This window comes from Phascolarctos cinereus, unplaced genomic scaffold (assembly GCF_003287225.1).
Source record: "Phascolarctos cinereus isolate Bilbo 61053 unplaced genomic scaffold, phaCin_HiC Scaffold_2;HRSCAF=192, whole genome shotgun sequence".
NCBI lineage: Eukaryota > Metazoa > Chordata > Mammalia > Diprotodontia > Phascolarctidae > Phascolarctos > Phascolarctos cinereus.
Genome location: NW_027555625.1, coordinates 235,829,445 through 235,849,957, shown reverse-complemented (window position 1 = coordinate 235,849,957; position 20,513 = coordinate 235,829,445). Strand labels below are relative to the sequence as shown.

Sequence of the window (20,513 nt, the reverse complement as noted above, 5' to 3'; positions counted from 1 at the left end):
TTTCCCTATGGTCAAGTAATGTACTATCTGTTTACATGACACAATTGTGTAGGTATCTTTGACATATGTATACCTGACATTCCCAAAGGGACCCAATTGCCATCAAGAAGAAAAAAGTATTTAATGCAAAAAAATAAACATTTCCCTCAATTTTCCTTTTAGAAGATTCTTATTTCATTCAACATGTCATCAATGACTCTCATTTTTCTGTTTGAAGCACTACTGAGTTAGAGAGGATGAGGAGGAAGAAAGTACTATATTCCCAAAGAACAGTAAATTGAAAAATTGGATGGAACTGTAAGATTTAAATGGATTATTTGAATTATTTCTCTCCAAGTGTCCTTTAGGTACTATTTTGATGATTTTTAATTAATTCAGCACTACTAAATACCTACTAAGTGCCTACTCAATGTAAAGTATTCTATTAGGTAATACTATAGCTTTCCCCCTCCTTATTGTGATGAAATATTTGGGCATAAACTGTATATTTTTATCTCTCTGTGAGAATAACAATTTAATTTGCTTATTTAATTCCCAAAGTACTTGCCATTCTAAAGGGATTAGGGACTGGTTCAGAGATTTCATTGGTATAGGGCACTCCTGAACAAAAGAATTTCCTCTATGGAAGACATGGGCAGGCACCTTCTTTGCAATTTAGTCTTGAGAGATTTGTCTAAAGTATCCAGAGGTTACATGACTTGCGCAGGGTCACCTGCCGGTTTGTCAGAGGAAGGGCTTGAAATGGTCTTCCTGATGATAAGGGGATCCCTATCCACTGTACGACAGTACTTTGCTATTTAAAAAAATCAAATAACTATGCTCTCCTGTTTTCACTGGCTATATTTGCGCTAGTAAAGCAGTGCTAGTATTTAAATATTAAGAATTCCTTTAACTTTTAAGGGATATACTGGTGTCCTTTAGGGTGTGAACTTAGTCCTTTACTACTTGTTAAATGTGTTAAAGTTGAAAGACAAAACTCTGGTCCCTCCCTTTTCCCTCTGCATTCAGAGAAGCTGCCCCTGGATGTGTTTCTTCCATCTGCTGCATTGTTCTTGGTACTGTTGTGAGTATTTTGATTTTCCTTGCTTACAAAGATATTTCCTTTAGTTTGTGTCTATGTGTGTCTGAGAGAGATAGAGTGTTTTATAGAAAAAGCCTCCAGCAAATGTTTGTTGAATGAATGACTGGATGAAGGAGAAATTTGAATAAAAAGGCTTTAGTGGCTTCTAATTCCCTTGTGTCCCATTTGTTAGTTCTGTCCTATTTTGGTGCATTCTGCTAGGTTAAAGAGCTGTCCTTGTTTCCTTCTCAAATATCCTTTGTAGTTTTCAAACACTGGCAAGGTTTACCTAAGTTTCCATTTTACTTTTCCTATTTCTCCCTGCTGCTTTTTAACTTTTCCTATTCTGAACACTTGACTTCTGGCAACTTCTGTACCTGTTTTGGCTGTGTCTAAGGACTCCAAGGATTTACAATTTCCAAAATGTTTTCTGTGATGATTTCATCACAAATTAAATGTTAATATGCACACATGAGATTTTAGTTAAGAATCTGGTAAATTTTAAATGCAGCAAGTGGGCAAAAATAATATTGTTTTAGATCCTAGCTTCTGTTCTATACGGTACTTGGTGAGAGAACTATTACTGTAGCTAACCCAGGTTGCTTGGTATATCACAAAGGATAAATCACAGTTAATGGTGTGATTTCATAATCACCCACATGCTTAAGTATCTCTTTGGAATTGCTTATCTGTTATGACAATTATGAAAAATTAGGGGAAACTGATACTTAATCACATTTAAAAACTGAAACTTTTTGCAGTAACTTCAATAGTCTCGTAAAATTATAGACTTAAAACTGGAAAGATCTTCTAGTTCAACCTCCCATTTTACAAATGAGCAAACTGAGGCTTAAAAGGTTTAATGACTTTTTCCTTCCATTACACATCAAGCTCTAAATGATAACCTCTTAAAAATCTCTGCCCTAATAGTTTTTTTTAACTTCCTCAAAAAGGAACACTGATATTTTACCATTTGTTTTATTTCTAAAGCACATATATTTGTTTATATAGTGTTCCTGTAACACTCAACTGGTTTTAGAAACAATATGGAAAGGTAAGATATTTCAGTAAGGATTTATATACAACAATAGTTAATAATAGCTAACATTTAAAGAGTGCTGTAAGGTTTGCAAAGCCCTTTACTTACATCATCTGGACTCAATAGCTCAATTTCCATTTTGTAAAAGAATAATGAAATGGAATTTTTAACTTTTTATATTAAATTATGTTTTGGGGATTTAATCTTAATTTTTAAGATTTCTCCATTAATGTTAAATCAATAAACATTTAAATTTGTGTTTAGTGAATCATGATATATTTCCAGATGCTAGAAGAGGCATGTGCTTTGGAAAGCTACCTCAGATTAATTGAGTTCTCTTTATGTCAGGCATTTGCTACCCCTCAGACACTGGCAGGATTTTGCCATGATTTTCCAGTTTTTATCAGGCACTACTCCCAAAAGAAGGCCCTTTGTGATCCTTGGCTGAATGATAAGAATCAACAGAAAACAGTGAAAAGATAATTCTATTGATATGATTAACTTTCTATTTTAAAAGCTAAAAATGTGTGTGTGTGTGTGTGTGTGTGTGTGTGTGTGTGTGTGTGTGTATGTGTGTGTGTGTATTGGGGGAAGGAAAGGGAATTTTTTAGAGTTATTAGGGAGACAAATGAGTAGTTTAGGGAAGGTATAAAGAAAAACAGAAGTGTTTTGCTCAGAAAACAGAACATTTGGTTTCCATGCATTTAAATCACTTGTTACTTTTTAACTGAAACAATTATTTGCTGAAACATTTGCTTGTTTACTAACCTTAATTCTGAAAATTTTTGACTCTGATTTTTGCTTAATTTTGACACCATTGTTCTCAACTACCAGCACTATTTGTTTACAGCATTTACGGTTTCAGGGTTCAAAGGTTAGCCATTATTGTATAAAGTGCAGGTACAGTTGTTATTATGTTAGGCCCAGTCTTGGTTCCCTTGTTGTTCATGTCCTTGTGTTGTAATTTTTGTAGTAATTGCAGTTATTATTTTGGTAAGCTATTTTAAAGCTCCATAAATTTTTTTTTCAAGCCAAGGATCTTGTTCTTTATGAAAACTTCTTTATGACTTCATATTCCTAGCAGTTTTAAGAGTGTGCCTTCTAAATATATTTACCTATGTAGTCATTTTTGTAGCATGGCAGAGTGGGTAGAGGTCCAGAGTTAAAGTTAGAAAAACCTGGATTCAAGTCTTGGCTCTGTCACTGGTTGGTTGGTGACCCTGGACAAGTCACTTAACCTTTAAATGCTGCAGGCAACTTTATTACTATAAGTTAGGGAGAAGGTTCAGACCTGCTTTAGTAGATTTCATCTCCTGAGAGTTCCCTGTACTAGTGAAATCACAGGCTAAGTGCCTATTCCTAACTGAGGCTCATAGCACAGTAATTGTATTACTCTAGTAATGCCACTTTGAAAAATTAAACAAATGAAAAAGAAATGAAAAAGAAATGAAAAAGGACAATAGAAATTTTCATGATCACTGTATTTAAAGGTTAATGAACTTAAGTCAATCAATCAACAAGTATTTATAAAGTGAGTACTTATGGGCTGGCTAAGCACAGGGCTAAGTGCTGGGAATATTAACGCTAAAGCAAAACACAGTCCCTGATTCCACGATTGCAGTCTAAATGCAGAGATAAACATGTGCCTATAAAAGAATACAGAAGGTAATTTTTGAAGGGGAAATATACTAGCAGCTGGGCGGGGTGGGAAGGGGGGAGAGGGGAAGAGATATCAGGAAAGAGCTCAAGTAGAAGGTAGTAGTTGAGGTGAGTCTCAAAGGAAACTAGAATTTCTACGTGGGGGAGAGGGGGAGGAAAGGAGTGCATTTCCTGGATGAGGACTAGAGGTGAAGTGTTGTGTTAGGAACTGTGAGAAAGCCAAGTATGGCTGGACTCTGGAGTGCATAAAGGGGAAATAATATGGATAAAGCTGGAAAGGTAAATTGGAGCCAAGTTGTGAACAGCTTTGAATACTAATCAGAGTATTTTACATTTGATCTAGATATGATAGGGATTCATAAGTTTGAGTAGGGAAGTCACAGGTCTGAACTGAGCTTTAAGAAAACTGTTTTGATAGCTGGGTGCACAGATTGGAATGGGACAGAATTAAGAATCTGGGATATAGAATCTAGTCTTGGCTTTGTTATTGATTTGTTAAAAGTAAGTCATTCATCTGTTTACTTTCATAAAGCCATATGAAGCATGATAGCAGCATATAAAGCTGTGGCAAAAGGTCAAACCTAACATTCTCTTCATTTGGTAAGAAATAATATGCACTTTTCTTTCTTATTTACTTAAGGTGATGTTATTAATTTTCTCTTTTTCTGAGGCCTTTCAAGTTCTCTCATTATGGATGCACTGAGTTGGCCAAAAAAGAAAGTTTTGTATCATGTAGTGGCTGTATGCCTCCTTTTTTACTTTCGCATCATGTTTGAGAGGAAAGGTGTGAACAAAGATTCATAGATTTAGAACTGAGTGGGGCCCAAGAGATCATCTTATACCACCCCACCCTTCATTTTACAGATGAGGAAACTGAGACCCAGGGAATGACAGATAACTGCTCTCTTTTTCTCCCACAGTTCCTCTTCATGGCTCAAAATGGGAGAATATCGCAGAATATCAGATTCAGTACCTCTTTTTGTAGGCTAACGGAGGTTGGGAAATACACTTTTGATCTGTTAATGGGGAAAGAGAATCTGCTGCTTTTGACTCATCTTTTCGGGGTTCTCTTCCACTCACCCCTCCCTTTATCTAGGGAGGGCTTTAGGAGAGATGCACCAGTATCTAATCTGTATTTAAACAAACACTTCACCTTCAAAATATTAAGGAGCTGCTCTGAAATGCTCAGGATATTCAGTATAAGTGAAAAATCAACAGCCCTACCCAACATAAAATCTTTTCTCTGATGTCCAACTCGATAAATGAGAAGTGTGGGTCGCTAACCATGTGAATTTCTAGACGCCTCAGTTCTCAAGCTAGTAAGACATCAGCACGTTATTCAAATCTGCACATTTCCTAGATTTTTATTAAAAAAAGTTTACTCCAATCATATGGTTTCATGATTTTACACCCTTTTAGGGTTTGCAAAGCGCTTTGGTTTTTGGCCCCTCGCTTGGAAGTGCCCTCAAGGAAAGGGACTCTGGTTTTTCATGCAGGTATCCCCAAGTGCCCTGCTTCATAACAGTCATCAGAAAATTACATAGAAAGTTGAAGAAGTGAATCGATTAGAGGCTTGAAGAACGAATCACTTAAATATCTGTAGTAAAAGAAAGATAAGATAGATTCATTCAGGCAGCTTGACCACTGATGAAAAATCTATTCTTTACAGCTATGGCAATGCCCAGCACATCACAACGGGAGTCATTACCAAAAGTTTTTTCTTTTTTTTTAAGCACTTGGAAGTCCTGGCTATTCTTTTTCCTTCTACGACTCATCCCAATCCCAACTAATGATACACCTTGGCGGGGCGGGGGAAGGGAGGGGGAGGAAAAGGACAGGTCTCTTCTGAGTCTGCGCACTCCTCACTTTCCGTACCCCCTTCCCGCTTTCTCTGTTTCCCCCATTCCCCTCCCCCGCCCCTGTTTCTACCTGTCACTTGAACTGCCGGGGCGCGCGCGCTCCGGTTCACTCCTCCCCCACCCGCCTTCCTTCGCTCTCCGCCCTTAGAAGGTACGAAGTCGAGAATGAGTGCGCGACGCCGTCCCGGCCGGCCCTCGGGGCTCCGGGGCGGGCGGGTGTGGAGGGAACGCGCGGGGGGGGGTAGGGTTCGCGAGCGCGCGGCCAGTCACGTGGTGCCTGTGGGCGGGGCAGAGAGAAGGGGGAGGAGAAAAAAGGGGAGGGGGGACTCGGGGGAGAGGAGGAGGAGGAGGGCGCTTGGGGAGACTGAGGGGGCGGAGCCTCAGCTTGCCGGAGCTGGTCAGGAGGAGGGGGAGAGGAGGCGGGGTATCGGGGGTTGGCGATCCAGAGAGAGGAGGGAGCAACAGCTGCACAGTAACAATTTACAAACAATCCCCAACTGCAATGGAGAAGCCCGTTCTTCTCCTCTGCAGCCACAGCAGCCTCCACAGCAGCAGCAGCAGCAGTAGTTCCAGCAGCAGCTCCAATAGCTCCTCCTCCTCCTCCTCTTTCTCCACTACCTTCGTCTCCTCCTCCTCCTCCTCCTCCTTCTCCTACTCCTGCCCCCGGCCCCCGAGCCCCGCTGCCCCCAGGCAGTAGTTACGTGTGGAGGATTAGGGGGCGCACTTCTCCCTGCCCCGTGCACCCAGTCACACTCCTCCCCAGGCGTCCCTCACCTCCTCAGCCCAGCTCACCTTCGCCCTCCTCCCGCCTGAGGTGAGCCTGCCCCAGAGGGGAGAGTGGGGGGAGGGGAGGTGCGTGTGTGTGTGTGTCGGGGACCCCCACTGCCCCCCAGATTTCATTCTCCCTCCTCTGGCAATCTGGGGAGGGGGCGTTGGAGTCGGGGATTTCAAGACTGGGATATGGGCGACCCGCCCCCCCATCTGTGAGAAGTTGCGTGTGTATATGGGGGGGTCTCTTAAAGAGGGGGGCTGTCAAGGGATGAGTCCGAGGCTGCCCAGGGGAGGAAGGTGGCACCAGGGGCAGGGCTCTCCATGAGGTGTTCGCACAAAAGGCAGAGAAACTCCCTGTCTTCCCTCCCTTCCCTCCCTCCCTCCCTCCTTCCTTCCTTCCCCCTCCACCTCCTCTCCGCCCCCCACCCCCTGGCTCCTCATTCAAACCCTCAACTCGTGTGGTGTCAGTTTAATCCTGGCCGCCGCTGAGGGAGGAAATGGCAGAGGGGCAGGAGCGGCAGGTAAAGGGGGGCCGGCCAGGAGGGGGAGGGGTGGGGAAGCTTCCTGAGGGGGGAGAGATGGCCAGGAGGGGGGAGGAGAAGGGAGGGGAGAAGAAATAGGGAAGAGAAGAAAACATTTCCTCTGAAGTTCACTGTCTCTGATTTTTTTTCTCCCCCCCCCCCGCCATTGCCTTCTGGCCCTGGCATTCCCTCCCACAGTTTCATCCCCACGCTCCCTTGGGTTGTACTTCTCGGGTCTCCCCAACCCCCACCCAACCCCCCCATTTGATAATATCTCTACTCCCCATTTTTTGTCCCTTTGGTGCCCCCCCCCGCTTCTAATAGCCAGGAAAATTACACTGTCTAAATGAATGTGCATTAATGGTGTTTGGATAGCTATGTGTAAATACATTTTTACACACTCACTATTTTAAATATTCAAAATGGCTTTTGGGGGGGTTAGTGAGGGGTAGTTAACATTTCTTTGTAAGGGAGATGCTGATCCTAGGGAAGGGTTAGTTGTGTGGCTCTTGGGGGGGAGCTATTAATGAAAAGTTTATCGATCCGTTGTCAGTTTCTTTTTCTTTTCTTTTTTGTTTCACTGGGGTGCTTTTATTTATTTTGATGAGGTAGTGGGGAATGTGTTTTGGGAGTTCACTCACCTTCTGATCATCTGTGTGGCAGCGTTTTAATTGTGGATGGGTAGGAAGTTAGGAAAGCAAAACAATAAGCCCTAACAAGGCGTTAGCAACAACAATAGAGAGCTCTTTAAACAAGGAAAAATGAAATGCTCAACTGATTCCAGATACATCTCGGTCATTTTTAATCTATAGAAAGCCTCATTAGATTATGTTTTCTACTGCTGTTTGGGGTGCTAGTTTCTGAAGATACTGAAATCTTCCTGCGTGTACTATAATGAGCCTCTGTATAATCTCTTATGTGTGTGACTCCTTGTAAGTATTTGAATTGAAGTAATAGTTTTGAAGTGGTCTCCACTACATAGCTATGCGGGTTGATTTACTGATGAAAGGCGTTTTGAAAAGGTTTCGTTTACTGTATGTGTGTAAGCAGGTTTTTAAGGAATAGCATGTTTTCTTTTTAGATGACCTTGAAAGCTTAAAGAATAACTTTATAACTCTAGTTCTAGTGGAAAGAAAAGGCAGAACAAGCAGAGTGATAACTTTGAGTAAGCTGAAAATAGAAATAGGAACTTAAGGGGTCGAAACAGTGAAATGTTAGCATAAAAGTGTCCAAAAAGGGAAGTGTCTTTGAGGAGGTGAAGGGTAGATGAAATAACCTAACTTCAAATAAAAGATAAAATGGACTTTATTCATACTGTACTAAACCTTAAAATGCAAGTGTGATAGGATCTGGTAGATTCAGAGGAGGAAAACGTTTAACTACAACTTGAATAGCAGGCAGTGACTTGCTGACCAATGATTGCATACTGTTGTTTGTTAAAGGTTTAAGTTTTATGTTTATCAAAAGTAGTAATAGAGGGCTCGGGCAATTGTCAAATGTTTTCACCTCACTTTTAGGAAAGTTTAAACTTTTGGGAAGTCTGGGATAAGCCGAATTCTCGAGTTTGAACTAACATTTTACGATTAAAGGGTAGGGCCAATGAAGTAGGGTAAACTGCATTCTTCCGCGGGTAGAAGGAGGGGTGAGGGTGGGGCTGGGGTTGGGAAAGCGGGGGAGTTTTTCCTAAAAGTTTAGTTCAATGAGTAAGAAGACCTGCCAAGTGTGATGTGCCAGTCCTTATTACTTTATCAGTAGACTTTACCACAGTTTTAGCAACTAAAAAAAAATACTTGAAGATAGTAATATTTAGATTCAATATTTTGACCTGAAGTTACATTGTAATATTATAAGACTAAAAATTTGTCTTTTGGAAGTCAGCCTGTAAAGGATTGAAGCTTTCCTCCTTGGCATATATTAAATAAATGGCATAGTGGATTGACTAACTAGTTTTGGAGTCATTAAATGGTTTCTTACATGTACTAAAGTAGCTCATTTAATATATTTTTAAGTATTTTGTAACCATTAAACTGTATATAGCTATTTAAGAACCATAGATCTGATTTAGTTCAGGTTGATTCAATTATGTCTTCATCGCTTTTGAGTTGGTTGAATGACTTGACATGAGATTAAGCACAACAAAAGAAAAGGCAGGGTAACAACAGCTGCCTTCCAGTACTGGAACACTAGTGGTCTTTGCAAGAAGGCCCTTTACCTTTTCTTTTGTTTGGTGTCAAGTAGTAAGTTTAAATGTTCACATTATACTGTACTTGGTCATGTAAGGCTGTGCTGTATTGATCTCATATATTAAGATATACTTATTAAAGATATTATACTATATTACAGGTGAGCTATTTAGTGTTCAAAAAATTTTAGATACATATAGATATAGATATCTATATCTATATCTATCTATATCTATCTATATCTATATCTATATGTATATATGAAGACACAAGTGCCCAGTAATATCTAACTGCTTTTTAGTCAGAAAGTTGGACGAAGTCACCACCAGTTTGTACTTGCATAGTTAATGTGTACTAAGTACATTTAAGGTGTGTCCACCTCATGGCAGCCTAAGTTTTTTTCTTCTTCTGAGTAGTCGTGTTTATTCTAGATTTTGTTTAGTATTTAAGACAGTTTTTTTGATTGTAATGGAAAATTCTGTGCAAAGTCTTGAAAAAGGAATTTACTGCCCTTTTATCACTTACATATGCTGTTAGAGTTTCTAAAAGGCAATGACTTGGTTAAAATAAATTCAGTTGTTGATAATTATATGCAAAAGCAAGTTCATTATTTATGTGAAGTGGTTGAAAAAACAAGTTTAATGGCCTTCTGTGTGTTTAGATTTTGAATATTGGTTTGAAGAGGAAGACAGCCTTTTGAAAAGAATTGCATGTCTATTTGCATGTAGGAGGAGGAAGTAGGAAAAAAAGACTGACTTTATAGGTAAAGTACACATACTTTTCCCTTAGTTTCCAACTTCATTTAATCCTTTTATCTTCATAACACCTTTCCTACCCTAAACCTTTGCTTGTCTTTTAATATCTTCTGAGTTAAAATTTGAGGGCTTGCTGCATTTTATGCAATTACCTTTCACTTCTATTCAAAGAGGGGGGAGGGAGGAAACATCCAGAAATTCTGGTTAGAAGAATAGTTTTTTTTCTCTTTTTTAAATAAATCTATTTAGATAAAATTATACTTTTTCAGTTATTTAGGAGATGGGGAGGGTAAAGGAGAGGTGGAAGGAAGAGGTTATTATTAGCTTAATAGGCTTGTAGTCCCTTTAGCAGATAGTATTCCATGTTTATTTGCCTAAATATTTTAAATTTGATTTTCCTTTAAAAAAGTAGGCTTGTTAAGCAATTGAGAATTATAGTAGTCTGTCAAGTCTCCTTACAGAATTTCTTCATTTTTAGATACATGCTTCCTCCTCCCCATTTAAAACAAAAGAAATAAACAACAAAAAACCCTTTCTGCACTGAAAAAGATATTTAATATAAAGTGATATAGTTGTGACCCAGCAGGGCTGCTCTTGCTCAGCCTTGGAGCTGTATTAATTCTAAGATGGCTTGATTAGAACATCAGGGGACTTTATAAGATGTACTGTTTTTCCACTTTATAAAATTGTTATCTATAAGTTGGTAAAAAAAAACCATTTGGTTGAAAATGAGTGAACAATTCTAATATTGGAACGTTTAAAACAATTCTGGCAAAAAAGAATCTACTTATCTGGCTTGCTTCCTACAGCAGATAATTTTATGTTCTGAGTAAACTTCTAACATTGTTTCTACTTATTCACATTTCTGGTATTTAAACTTCCTAGTTAAAGTTGTCACACCCACTTGAATGAGTGATGCCAGGGCACATTCTTAAATTTTGATTTTTTTTTAAAGTTGATTAAATGTGGTAATACCAACTATTTAGTGTGTTTACCATATTCCTAACTTCTCATTTAAGGCTAATCCTTTAACAGTATATTTTACAAGTGCACTAGAAAAGATGGTGAGACAAGTTAAGGTGAAGAGTACCAAATTTATTTTTGGAACTAGATGGTGAGCACATTGTTGCAGGGGAGGAAGAGAGTTCTTTTAATCTTTGCCTTTTCCCCAGTTTTTAACAAGGCACTTTTCCTTTAGTAACTTAAACCTTGCTTAAGCTTTCTTTACCATTTCATCAAGTGAATATGGGAATTGGATGTAGGCAAGCAGTTATTTAACCCTGTGGTGATTTCAATCATAGGAAAATATGAACTGACTTATCTTAGTTTTCAAATTACTGTAAGATAGCCTTCTCCCTCCCTTATTCCCTCTCCTCCCCTCAGCAAAAAACCCCCAAAATCTGGAAAGTGAAGTATGGTTTTTGTTCAGAACAAAATATTTTTATACTTTTAGCATGAATAGAGCTAGTGAACACGTGGCTGCTGATGGCAGTTAATTTACACATCTTTGCTTATCTCAAAAGACAAAATCTTTTTGTAACTAGGGTAAATGTAAATTGCCATATTGCTAGAATTTTTACATTTTGCCTGTGGCAGCAAACATCTATTGCATATAAAAATAACATTTTCTGAATTTAGGCATGGGAGAGTAAAACATTTGTATGTAACATTATGATTCTGTTTTGATTATGTGAGATTTAAATGTAAAACTGTTTACTGAAATACAAATACAAAATTGTAATAGTTGGATAATTTGAGAATTTTTCTCATCTTAGTGAAAACATCTTTTTAATGAGCAACTTTATCTGGTTGTCAGAGGAAAGAGACTTTTAAAAAATCAAATTTCTGGAGTATATAGAAAACTAGTTGTAAAAAAGTTTTTAAGAAAACCATTCTTTGATTTTGTAAAGCCACCAATCCATCATGAGCAGGTTGACTTCCTCTGCAGTAACACTGAATGGTTACTAAGTAGGGGAAGTCCCGTGTATCCAGTTACCATCAGAAATTTCTCTGCTTAGCACTATTAGGGTGTTTATCAGGTAACTTCATATTAGATAACTTTTATTAGCTTAATATTCTAAACATTCCCATTCCTTCCTTCAGAGGGGAATAAGACAAAATAAAGGTTCCTGGAAATTTTGGTCCACGGTTTGGTTATTTTTTGATAAAGTTGTGTAATAAAGACTACTGTTACTTAAAAAAAAGTTAAGCCACACAAAGAATTAGACATATTTGTCTAATTATTATCCTTATTTTTCATTACTCCTTTGGAGGCAGATCTATGTATATTTCAAAGTGGTAATGCAGAGAAAGATGTCTTTTTTAAATGTTAGGTTTCTGTTTTGGCATTCACACTCTTTGGTTCTTCATTTTGCCTTTTAAATTTTTTTTTTATGGATTATCTTACAGATAGAAGTGGAGATAGAGCCCATATCAGTGTTTCTATTCATTTCAGTAATAATTACTACTAATAATAATACACTTGATTCTATATAATATCATCTTGTATTCCAGTTTTACCCCAAGGAAAACAGACTAGTCTAAAACTAATTGTGGCAACTAAGGGTGGGTGACCTATATGTCATTTATATAATTGATATATAAATGTACATATAAATATTTTACATTTTTGAAAGAACTTTTAAAACCAGATTTACATGTTTTCTGGTTCCAATACATGTTATTTTAAAAATTCTGATAACTATGATACATTTTCAATTCCCTTTTAGTTTTTTTTTTTGGGTGATTGATACTACATATTTCTAAATTTCCATGAGTAAAATTCCAGTCCTAGTAGACATAGTAATGATGCTGGTGAAGGGGACAGGGATGATAATTTGTAATCTGGATATTTTTTAAATAGTTCACTTTCAGTATATGTACTATATGAAGGACATTTCAGTATTGTATACTAAACTTACACAATGCTAATCATTACCTTCAGTCATTCACATGAAAGGAGACTCATTTCTTATTTTCCAAAATGAGCTAGTTAGTTGAAAAGTGGTCAAGAAACTTAGTCTTCATGTTACTGCTACTCCCCCACTAAGTGGAGGAACTTTTGGGATTTAAAAAACAAAACAATTTGCCTTTGTGCTGTTGATAGGTGTTGTCTAAATATTAAATAAAGCTGAAATACTTGTTAAATCAATTCTGTTGCAGTAATATTGTCTCCTGAAAACGAATAGAGCCATGTTATGAAAATGTGAAGTTCATGAGTGGCAGTTTATAAAATTTTACATCTTGTGGTTTGCTTATCATGTATTTTAATTTTGGTGGGGATAGAAGAATTAAGTGTAGGTAGAAACCATTGCATTGTGTTAAAGCAACTCTTAGGCTTTACTTCACTTTAATCCCATCCTGCCTCCTTAGTTCTTGTAGTAAACAGGTGAAATAGTGGAATAAAGGTTATTCCCAGAAATGATTATCTTCTTTGTTTTTAAATGTGCTTGACTTTTCAGTAGCTTTTCTTTTATAGTGTTTTTTCCTTAGAGATTTGTGTTTTGAAGGAGAGTTTAAAATAACAATTCCTTCCAAATAATAAATTTGGAATATAGTGATAGGAAATAATATTTAAAAATTATTTCAGTTAAGGTCAGATTTAAGTTGACAGTGAACTTCATTTACAGTCTATATATGTAGCAATTCTGACAGCCTCTAATCTTATCACTAAATTTTATTAGCATGTAAAGTAGAAGAATACTTTATGTCCCCAAGTAGCTTTTTATAACTGAAACTTATTTGTATGCAATTTCAAGAAAACATGCATGTTTTCTGTAGAATCTTCTGAGTTCTCTATTATATATGGTAGAATAAATTATAATATCCTGTATTAACTTTGAACCTCTGCATTCTCTTTTTTTAATCTTAGTATTTTGCTTTAGCTGGCTACATTAGGAATGTTTTTGCCCATTTGGCCCATGGGTTATGACCTTGGTGATTTCCTTGAAATAGTGATGAATGATTTAAAGTTACAAGTTTACTGATTGCCACTGTAGATTATGTGGATGTTTCTCCACTTGTCAGTTTGAGAAAAATATGTACAGCATATTCTAATGTCATTCAAAGTAGGCGACTACATTTGGAGAAGCTGAAAACTGCTTAACTAGAACTTGTAGATATTTTTACACTCAGGGCTGAAAATTAGTTGGGCAGACAGTGACAATTTATTCAGGTTCTAAAGTCTTCAAGTCTAATCTGAAATGTATGCTGCGCGAAGAAATTTGATAAGTTTGGTATATAAAGTCTTTGATGTCCTAGGTGGTAATATTTAGTCTGACCTAGCTTTTGGTACATAAACAGTTTTGAGTTGGTTTTGTGATTTTCTTTTTCTTTTAATAATGCATTTTTAGCCTCTTCAGTGATTTTGAAAAGAGATTGTATTTTCTTAATATTTCTAACAGGAGACCAAATTTGGGACAATGTTTATAGATAGCAATTTAAAAAATACATCATGAAGTAAAAATAATGAGCATGTTTAACACAATGGTCTCTGCAGTAAAATTGCAGCACTAATCACTGAGAAAAAAGTACATTTCGAAAAGTTCATTTTTTAAATAAACTTGATAATATTTTTTAAAAACTCATGTTTTTATTAATACTGACAAAAGCTTATACTCTATATCAAAATAGCTAAACAAATCCTCCCCATCATAGAAATTGAAGGTGCCCCTGTTGTAACTTTGTAGCTGGCTCTTGAATTTAAAGTATGGCAATTTTCATAGAAGTTTTATTCTTTGAATTGGAGCAAATTGGAACATATTTCAGATGTAAGATATTTAAATGTTTACTGCTACTTTTAATTAAGAGTAGATGGAATGCAATATAAAGTATTCTATAAGTTAAAAAATGAGCATATCTTACACATATCCTTGTCACTTTTGAAAACCAGCATTTATGGGCCTATTCACAAGGCTTTCTAACAGAAGTCAATTTCAGTCTAATTGTATAAAAGATAGATTTTCATTTACTTAAAGATGTGGTGTGGTAAGGGAGAGAGCACTCACTGGCTTTGGAGTTAGAGGACTAGGTTCATATCCTATTTCTGATGTTGCCTTTGTGACTCTGGGCAAGTCACACATCATGTCCTTGGGCCTTAGCTTTCTCGACTTCCAGCTCTAGAAATTCTGGATTCCTGGATCTAGATTCTGTGAACTTGAAAAAATGATGGTATTCTAGATAGGAATTTGAATTCAAATTAAAGATGAGAATTTTTCATGATCCATTTGTTTTCTGATGAAAAGAGACAGATGAAGTTTGCTTCCTAATATATAGAAGATATTTTTATAATGTATTTAGTAGTTCACAAATCAACATCTGGCACATTTTTAATAATGAAAGCTAATAATGTATGTGTATAGGGTGGTCCCAAAAGTCTTAGTCAAGATTGCACTAAGACTTCTGGGACACCCTTCCATAGTGTTTTTTGCAGCGGCACTTTGACGTAATCTCATTAATGACACCACAGCCTGGTAATGTAGGTGCTACAAGTATTGGTATCCCAGTTTTACAGATTAAAGAATTTAAGGCTCAGAAAAGTTAAACAAATTGCTCAAATGCCTCATAACTAGCAAATTATAGAGGTGATTGGAACCTAAGGTTCCCTGACAGCAGTTGCAAGGCTCTTTCCATTACCCCCTATTCTACCTGCCTTTTTTTCCCCATCCTTTTCATTACATCTGTTTAGCTGTGCTTCAGAAATACAGCAGGTGTCAGCAATGTGGCAGTCAGATTAATTTGTTATACTAAGACCTGCCCAAATTGTGCTTTTCATCAAACATTGTGCAATCTTGCATTTGTTGATTTTAAGATCTACAGATTCAGAATTACTGGTATTATATTTAGTAATGCACCAGTTTGTAAAGAATCCAAAAGAAGATTTATTTTTCAAGCATTTTATATTAATGTAAGATTTCAAAAAATATATTGTGATGAGTACAAAATTGTGTCTCCTTTTGTTTATGTTAGGATTATTTAAGTAAACTGTGTTATGTGTCACAGTATGCAGTTACATTGGTTAACCACATACCTTAGGTGTCATAAGGTATAAAGGCTGAAGGTCATGCTTCTTCATTTACTTGAACTGTATTTAGAATTTTGTATAATTGGGGAAGTTTTCTTATATTTATATTATTATTTCAGCAAACATTCATTAAGTACCTACTATGTGCAAGGCATTATTGTGATAGTTTTACCTGTCTTGTAATCCTAAACTAACATTATGTTTTCCTTTCTCCCGATTATTTAATTATCTAGAAAGGTCATTTTGGTTTATCATGAAAGACTTGTGCAGTTTAGGTTATATATTACATGTGGAAAATCTAATGAATCTGGAAAAAGGTGATTGGGAAACATGCCACCATTTAGTAGACCATTAATTGTACTTAGAATTTGCATATTATTTTAAGCAATTAAGCTTTTATCTTGAAGCTATTATATATTCCTGTTGTTAAAGGTATTCTTCAGTATTTACTGGATTGTTTGACACACATCAGTGGTATGGAATTTGAAGTATACAACAACTTTACAGTTCAAAGAATTGACTTCTAGTATATATGTACTAGAGGGGTGTGTGTGTGTGTGTGTATTTGTATATTTCATGAGATTGGGAGGAAGGAGAGTTGTCATTATAAATTTGATAGAGTGCTAATGGTAAACTATTTAATAGCATCTTTAGAGTATGATTTACTTTTTATAATATTCAAGAATAGCAAGTGTCAGATGGCAGCCACAAATAGGAAAGTAGAGAAATAGTGATATGTTTTACCTTATTGAAATTTGATTTTAGGTCTATAAACTTTAAAATTCTGCCACCAGTATAAAAACAAGGCCAAAATATCAGCATAGTGTATTAGTCTGACCATTAACTGACACTGCCACTCCACTTTCTTCCAAAAAGAGGCTCATTTAAAAGAAATAAATATAGGTAAATATATGGGCTCTGATGTACCTTTTAAGGTCCCCCCTCCCCCCCCTTTTTGGTAAAGGGGTGAGGTTGGGACATAGGAAGAGCATTGATTATGGCAATTGCAGTTAACTAGATGAAATTACCAGAAAGTGACCAGTTTATTTAGAATTTTATAGAATGTTAGAGGTGACCTTAAAGATCATTTTGTGCAACTCTTCTTCCTCTCCTTTATTTTTCTGATGAGCAAAATGGGGCCCAGAGTATAGAAGTTACTCTTGCCCAAGATCATATTACTAGTTAATTCAGGAGTTTGAGTTGGGGGAGCTCCCACAGTCTAATGTCCTTCTTTTTGTAGTCTCTCTTCCCCCTCCCCATTATGATATGGGGCAACCAAGATTTTTAAGGTCTGCTATCCGATCCTCTTTAAACTACTTTTATGTAAGTGATATATTAACGCAGATTTTTGGAAATATTGCTCATGGCTTGAGTATGCCCAAATTACACTTGGGGATAGGGACCGTATCTGTGATTTCATTAGTAAGTCCTGGCTAAAGAAACTACTTCTTGCCAGTGCAGGCAACTTTGTCCAGAGCAGAGGTGTCAAACACTCAGGGATACAACATCTCTTATAATCTTGAATCAAATTAAAATATAATTGGGAGAGAGTTAACAAAATAAATACAAATACAATAGGATGTAGATAAATGTTAATATGTGGTTTTATAAGTCATTGGCAGCCAAGAACTCTTATGTGTGATTTAGTGGCTCCTGTTTCTATTTTGAGTTTGATACAACTGACCCAGAGCACTGAGAGATTAAGTGTCTTGTCCAGGGTTTTAAACATGTGTCAGAGGTTGTATTTGAACCCAAGTCTTCTGGTCCTTCTAGCCCTCTATCTACTGCACCAAATTGCCTATTGTAAACAGAAATGCCCATGTTGTAATAATTGTGCGTGCATCTGAAGTATGGTCTATCAATTCTTTACATAAAATAATTGTTATGACAGAAAGAGCAGTGGGCTAGGACTCTGGAGATTTTGGGTCCAAGTTGTAGTTCTGCTAATACATTGTGTTACTATAGATAATTCACTTAACCTTTCCAGTCTCTCTGTCTTTAAGACGGGTATTAATACTTGTATTCCCTACCTCTTTCAAGGTTATTGTGGGTATAGCACACTGTAAACCTTAAGGTACTACATAATTATGATTTGTCACGGTTTAGTCCAGGGAACTTCATCAACATAGGATTCTCAAATTGAAGGAACATCAGAAAATGTCTAGTCCAGATTCCCTACTTGACAGATGAGGAAACTGAGGCACATGACATGTGACTTTCCAAGAGTTTGTGACAAAGCAAGAACCAGAACACAGGTGTCCTTTATATTAAGTCCTGAATACTATATACAAAGTATTTTCCATTGTACCCTCCACCTTATATCACTGGCTTATTTTGGGAATTACTACAAAGTAAAAGTTGAAGCATTGAGATAGGTATTTTCAGTTTAGTAAACATTTATTAAGGGTTGTAGAGTGTACTGTTCAAGGCACGAGGGCAATAAAGTAAACATGACATAGTCTTTGCTGTCTAGGAGTTTACAGTTTAGCTTGTTAAGGTACTTATTATGACATTACAAGTTAGCTTGTGATGAATGTGGAAAAGAGGTCAAATATGGTTGAGAGATTGGGGAGGTAAAGGGATCATCTGAAGCTGAGAGAAATTAGAATATATTTCTTCAAGGAGGTGACATCTGATCTGGAACTTGAAGAAGGAGGATTCACCAGACAGGAGGTGTGGAGGGCTTCTATTGCATGAAGTGTGGGAAATAGTTGGTTTATAATATGGTGTGTGGGAAGGCATATTGTATGAAATAAGTCTGGAGAGGTAGATGAGATTCACATTGTGAAGGACCTTAAATGCCAGGATAAAAGCTTCATATTTTGTCTTGTAGGTAGGCCATGGAGAGCTGTTAAAGGTCTTTGAGCAAGGATTAGATTTAGTCACTAGAGCTAATACTTTTGCTATATGAATTGGAAGCAAGGAAGTGAGAGGTGAAGAGGGACCAGAATCACAGTGGAAGTAGAAAGTTCTGGTGGGGATATTGCTAAAGGAGAATTGAAATAAGCAACTGTTATATGTGAGGAGGAAGAAAGAATTAACTATGATTCTATGGTTTTTCTATTTGGATGCATAAGAAAATAGTGATACTCTCATTTGAGAAGGGGAAGATAGAATGGGCAAGCTTAGATAGGAAAGGGATGGGTTTAAAGCATGCCTTTGAGGCATTCAGGTGAAGATACCTACCAGGCAATTTGAAATATGGGAATAGAGCTCAGGAGTTAAAAATGCAGATTGGGAATTATTTGTGTAAGAAGAGACAATTAAAATCTTGAGAATCTGTAAGGGGGTCTAGAGAAAGAAGAGGCTTCCAGGCTAAGCAGAGAGCTTGGGGGGAAGAGGAAAAGGAATGAATGGAGTAATCAGTGAAAGAGGAGAAAAAACCTAAGAATCAAAACCAAAGGAAGAGAGAGGGATGTGGTCATCAGTGTCAAGAAGAGATGAAGGCTAACAGAGTTACTGCTCCAAAAATAAAAACAATGTTACTACTTAGTTAAAATGCTAAAATTTGAGTGGACTCTTAGCTTAGAAGTCAGAGAAGGAAGTGGAGCCAGATAGGAAAGTTTTTCCTGTGGAATGGCTATTCTAGTAAAATAAAAAATTTGGAGAGAATTTATAGTAAGTATGCTGCTTTAATTAATTAGAATTGAATTTATACAGTGGAGATTAGCTTAAGCCAAAAGTTTCAGATCCAAGAGCAATGATACCTTTTGAATTGAAGGGGAGGTGTAGCTTTTTTAACTAATAGAGGACAACAGAACAAAATTTGATACTATGTTGAATTACTATATGCCATTTTATTTTTAACATAATTTTACAAAGTAACTTATTTCATAACTTGTCTGTAGTTTAGCTATAAGAGTCTCTTGACACTTCTTCAATCACAAAAGTTAGTTGTCGTTTTCCAAAAATGGCATGTCATTTTAGGCACTGCTTATCCCTAACAAATTGTTCAGTGCCTAAAATTTGTAGTATTGTAATAGTCACCTAGTAACATCTGAGTCAGTCATAGGCTCTAACTTGACCAAAATAGGTTAACTACTCATTTTTTTCCCCTTTCACTTAAGTGGAACCTTTGAGAAAAGGTGATTTCTGTATGGAAACAGGAGTTGTTGATATTCTGTATTGATCAGTCACTGTACTCTGCAAACAGTTACTTGCTTACTATGTGATAGATACAGGGCTAGGGTAGGTTTTGGGTTTAGATTTCCTCCACTCTGCTGTACCTCAGGAGTGGCTGGGAGGGGTCAGGGTGATAATAGGAGTGGTCTTCATCTCTCTCTACCACAACACTGAACCAGGGCCTCGTGGGCAAGGTCTGGGTCTAGATCTCATTCACAAAGTAGAGTGAAACTAAACATCTGAATTTCTAGATAGCTTTATAGGACATTATTAAAGGTTAAAGTAAACATTATGGTCCAGTTTTATATTAAGAGAAGTATAATTTTCTTGATTTGAACACTGAGCAACTCAAAACACCCTTCTCTTTTATCTGTCTTATATTTTTTATTGGCAAGGCAATCGGGGTTAAGTGACTTTCCCAGGGTCACACAGCTATTAAGTATCAAGTGTCTGAGGCTGGATCCTTCGTTTTTATCTAAAGCAATATGTGTAACCTCTTTATCTTGTTACATCATTTAAAAT

The 20,513-nt window shown here is 36.9% G+C and overlaps 1 protein-coding gene and 1 long non-coding RNA gene across 5 annotated transcripts in view; one reads left to right on the top strand and one right to left on the bottom strand.

The window, feature by feature from the left end:
• Positions 1 to 1,045: 1,045 nt before the first annotated feature.
• Positions 1,046 to 20,513, top strand: part of ZNF217 (zinc finger protein 217) — a 34,602-nt gene continuing 15,134 nt past the window's right edge. Inside the window, exons 1-2 of one of the 4 annotated variants that reach the window (XM_020984245.2) lie at positions 6,834 to 6,909; positions 9,754 to 9,855. The gene's annotated coding sequence lies outside the window, so the exon portion shown is untranslated. Of the gene's footprint in view, positions 1,064 to 6,330; positions 6,432 to 6,805; positions 6,910 to 9,753; positions 9,856 to 20,513 lie in introns of those variants that run through there. The other 3 variants (XM_020984246.2, XM_020984244.2, XM_020984243.1) reach the window with 3 other exon arrangements.
• LOC144455871 (uncharacterized) lies at positions 5,107 to 6,052 on the bottom strand. The gene is made up of 2 exons (XR_013484693.1): positions 5,688 to 6,052; positions 5,107 to 5,355 (listed from the first exon to the last, which is right to left on the bottom strand). It is a non-coding gene; the product is annotated as an uncharacterized LOC144455871 (long non-coding RNA).